This window comes from Mchenga conophoros, linkage group LG7, assembly GCF_057382185.1.
Source record: "Mchenga conophoros isolate Kocher_MC1m ecotype Shallow Benthic linkage group LG7, M_conophoros_male_GT1.1, whole genome shotgun sequence".
In the NCBI taxonomy this organism is placed as follows: domain Eukaryota; kingdom Metazoa; phylum Chordata; class Actinopteri; order Cichliformes; family Cichlidae; genus Mchenga; species Mchenga conophoros.
The window spans coordinates 27320491-27324621 of NC_140532.1; the positions used below are offsets into that span (position 1 = coordinate 27320491).

At 41.8% G+C, this 4131-nt stretch overlaps 1 long non-coding RNA gene across 1 annotated transcript; it reads left to right on the forward strand.

Moving 5' to 3' along the window:
• Window positions 1–878: 878 nt before the first annotated feature.
• LOC146570271 (uncharacterized) lies at window positions 879–1951 on the forward strand. The gene is made up of 3 exons (XR_014893198.1): window positions 879–983; window positions 1561–1660; window positions 1884–1951. It is a non-coding gene; the product is annotated as an uncharacterized LOC146570271 (long non-coding RNA).
• The last annotated feature ends 2180 nt before the right edge of the window (window positions 1952–4131 follow it).

Here is a 4131-nt window from a genome sequence, read left to right on the forward strand (position 1 = left end):
GATGTTATCCAAACTTACGTTCCGTGATGTTGTCATTCTTTTTGCTCAAAGAGCAGGTTCTGAGAACTCACGACCGCAGTGCACTTCCCCAAGATGTGATCGAATTTGCGCTCAAAGGTGTTATTCGAGCTAGCCCCTCCAGATGTAATCCGGTTTTTCACTCAGAGGTCTTGTTCTGAATAACTTTTAAAAGAACATTAATACCGATAATATGTCATTTTCAAGCTGCCAAAAAGTGATTGCCGCCTATAACTTATCACTGAAACAATATTTCTGCTTCAAACTTATTGGGTGTAATGAACCGCTGATCTGTACCATAAGTCATCCTTGCGGGGGTTGTCGGAACTGTATGCGCAGTCGCACTAAGGACAGATGTGCTCAGAGGCATGCCCCGTAACGCGTATAGAGCAGTCTGTCGCGGCAGGAATAAGCAGTGTTGGGGAGTAACGGAATACATGTACCGCCGTTACGTATTTAAAATACAAAATATGAGTAACTGTATTCCGTTACAGTTACCGTTTAAAAAGGTGGTATTCAGAATACAGTTACTTTGTTGAAATAAATGGATTACACTGCGGTACTTTCCTGTTTCATTTTGTCGGGTCAGGACTGTTTGGGTTTGTTTGACAGCTACGTTCTGTTGTTCCAGGCGGCAGCGTTATGGTTGCCATGGTTACAGGGCGACGCTCTCTCTCTCTCTGCGACTGTGTGCTTCCTGGGTGAGAGAGCGCCTTTTCGTTGTTGTTGTGCTAAGCTAACAGGCAGAATGCTACAAGCATAGCTCTAAAGAATGTAGCATCATGGGCAGTGTAGTCCGTGTTGGAGGGAGAATGGACTGCCATACACGTTATGGGTCTGTGAGCGCGAGGAGGGAGAAAAAGGGGAGTGGAAAGGTACGAGTTGTCATCGAGGAAAAACGGGAGCTGGAAGCATGTAAATATAATAATAACCACTTCAGCCAAGAGTGCCTGACGAGCCCAGTTGTAAGTAAGCTATTAAGACTCGACTGTACACCGTGTTCGTGTTTTCCTCCGAAAACAATAAGTTCCGTTGGAGCAGTCTTTCAACGCCTCTCTCTGTCTCTCGCAAGAAAAGTTGACCCACACAACAAAGTAAAGCTATTTTTCGGCTATGAGCCGACAGGAACCCCGCCGTATTAGTCAGAGGTCCCTTTACTACAGTTCGGAGTCGCGGACCTTCAGTAACAGTAATAAATCACACAGCAATAGTACATTCACGTTGTTGTAAAAAGCACGATAATATATTAAGTAATCCAAAGTATTCAGAATACGTTACTGTCATTGAGTAACGTAACGGAATACGTTACAGAATACATTCTGGGGCATGTATTCTGTATTCTGTAATAGAATACATTTTAAAAGTAACCTTCCCAACACTGGGAATAAGTTGTACAAAGTCCATGTAAGTTACGATAATACTTTGATAAGTATGATAAGTGTGTTTCTAATGTAAGGTATGTTGCTGCGTTTGTATTGTGAGCTATCTGAAAACCTTTTTATTCTGTATTTACGTTACTTACATCCATGTGCTATTTTTTAGCTAGACATGTGTGTCATGCAAGCTAGCAGCACCCCATGAGAAACGGGCCAAAGTGTTTAAGTGTTTATCGGAGTTTTGCACCCTTGGCAAGCGGACTGAGGTATGTGATGAGAGATGATCTGTTGTTATATTTTATTTAACTGAACTGTGTAATCCCTTGATGCTGTTTGAAGTAACCCCTTTTGTTTTATTTAATCTGTGACTGTATATCTCAGAATTACTTGTTTGAACTTGCCTGAATTAACTTAAGCTCATTGTTGTTATTGCTCATTGTTATAGTTCAAAAAGTACTGTACGGGTATCAATTTTTTCTTATTTTATAGTTTTCACGGTGCTCAACGTCCAGAGAATGAGCCGTGTGTGGTGAGGAAATAAATGGCTGCACCCGTTAGAGACTCTTCTGTCGTTCTTGATGCCAAGGGCTGCTACAGTGAAAACTCATCGCTGCCTTGCAGCCATCTACACTCATCTTATTCTTTCGTCGAACTGTGAGTAAAGGAGTGTATCGCATCATCCAGAGACTGCTGGATCAGTAAAGGACTCAAAATAAGGACATTATAAATACAATGTCATGCACACCTTCATCTTGTAAGCTGTGTGAGCAAATGATCTTCAACATGGCAGTCTAAAGTAATGCAAGAAAGAAAGACCTCTTCTGTATTTAACACAGTAGCATGTAAAGTTGTGATGCTGAATATCCCACATTTCTTACATCAGAATGTCTAAGACTGAATCTGGGCTTTATGCTATCAGTTGTACTTCTGTAAAAACTTAAGTGGCAAATTGTCTGATTTGAGGGCATCATCAGTATTATTTGGGTTTTGTTGCCAGTCTGTGAGGTTAAAGGTGTAAATATCTAAGTTGAGTGTTAATAAGTTTGAAACCACCACTCAACCCATTTGAGTTCAGATATATACACTTAAAAGGGCAGGTGCAACAAGCCAAAAATAAAATTAATAATAATGTTGTCCCCTGTTGAAGAAATAGACAAATCTACAGAGGCACAAGAGGCCAGGTCCAGCTCCAGAGAGCGAAGACTAACAGAAAAGGGGCAGGAGATGCATGAACAGGAAGCCAAGAAAAATGAAAGGTCATTTAGCAAGGCATATGAGTCCTGGAAGGAGTTAGCAAGAGGAGTTAGAACAAAGCTGAAAGGTTTCTGCTCAAACGAAGACCTTGTTAGAACACAAACGGACATTAAGGCTAAAGAAGCATTAATGCATGAACTGTATGAGCCTATCCGACGTAATCATACTTCTACTCCAGATGTTGTCAAGAAAATGGATGCGTGTGTTGCCCTAACAACAGAAATTTGTGATCTCATTAGTAAATGACTAGAAGATATAGATAAGACTTTTAATGACAGGCTCGAGAAGGAGCGTGTAAGGATGATATTAAGTAAGGAGGAGTATGGATCTGTTTTTGGGAAAACTGAAACAGAAACAGTTATTTCAGAGCATTCAAAGGGCTCAGATTCATACTCTGGAGCCACCTCTACGACTTCTAGCAAACGTGTGGATGCCGAAGCTGACCTTGCAGCTAAACTAGAACAGGCGAAGGCAATGCAACGAATACATGAACAGCAAGCCAAGTTGAGTAGCTTAGAACATGAGTGGAAAATCAAGGAAGCACAAATGATTGCAGAAATGACAGCAAAGCTAGAGGAAGAGAGAACTAAACTGCAACAGCTACAGGCAGAAAATGAGGTAAAAGTAGCAGCAGCCAGAGTGAGAGCTTACAACAACTACGATGGATTGGAAAGCCTTAAGTATGAAGCAGATGACAAATCACAACTTGATAGCCAAATCATTGAATCTCAGAATCCATTGAATCCACAGGCTGAATCATTTCGACCTCAGTGTGCACCACCTGAGATTTTGCAAAAGCAACAGGAGGTCAGCTTAACACAGGAGCTTGTAAGCTTGTTCGTCTCCAACCGTCTGCCTGCACCTGAACCCACAGTGTTCACTGGTAACCCTTTAAAGTTTATACACTGGAAGATATCCTTTATGGCATTGATTGGCCACAAACCCCTCCCCGCAGGCGAAAAAATGTTGTACTTGAAAAGTTATCTTGCAGGTGAGGCACGGAAGGCGGTCGAAGGATTCTTCTATCGAAACTCAGAAGATGCATATCAGGGTGCCTGGGAGATTCTTCAGGAGAGGTATGGAAGTTCATTTGTCGTCCAAAAGGCTTTCAGGGATAAACTGATGAAATGGCCAAAAATAGCTCCCAATGACCCAGTAGCCCTCAGAGAGTTTTCAGATTTCCTTCAAAGTTGTGCCGAGGCCATCCCTCATGTTAAAGGGCTGGCAATTCTAAATGATTGTGAAGAAAATCATAAACTTCTCAAAAAACTACCCGAATGGCTGGTACGCAGATGGGGTTGCGTTGTTGTGGATGAACTAGACAGATGTCAAGAGTATCCACCATTTGCTCATTTCACCAAATTTCTACAAAGGGAAGCTAGAATAGCCTGCAACCCCATTGCTTCTCCCTTCTTATTAACCACTAAAGTAACAGATGAAAGGCTTCCTAAGAGAACCAAGGCACTCAGCACCAATGCTCAAG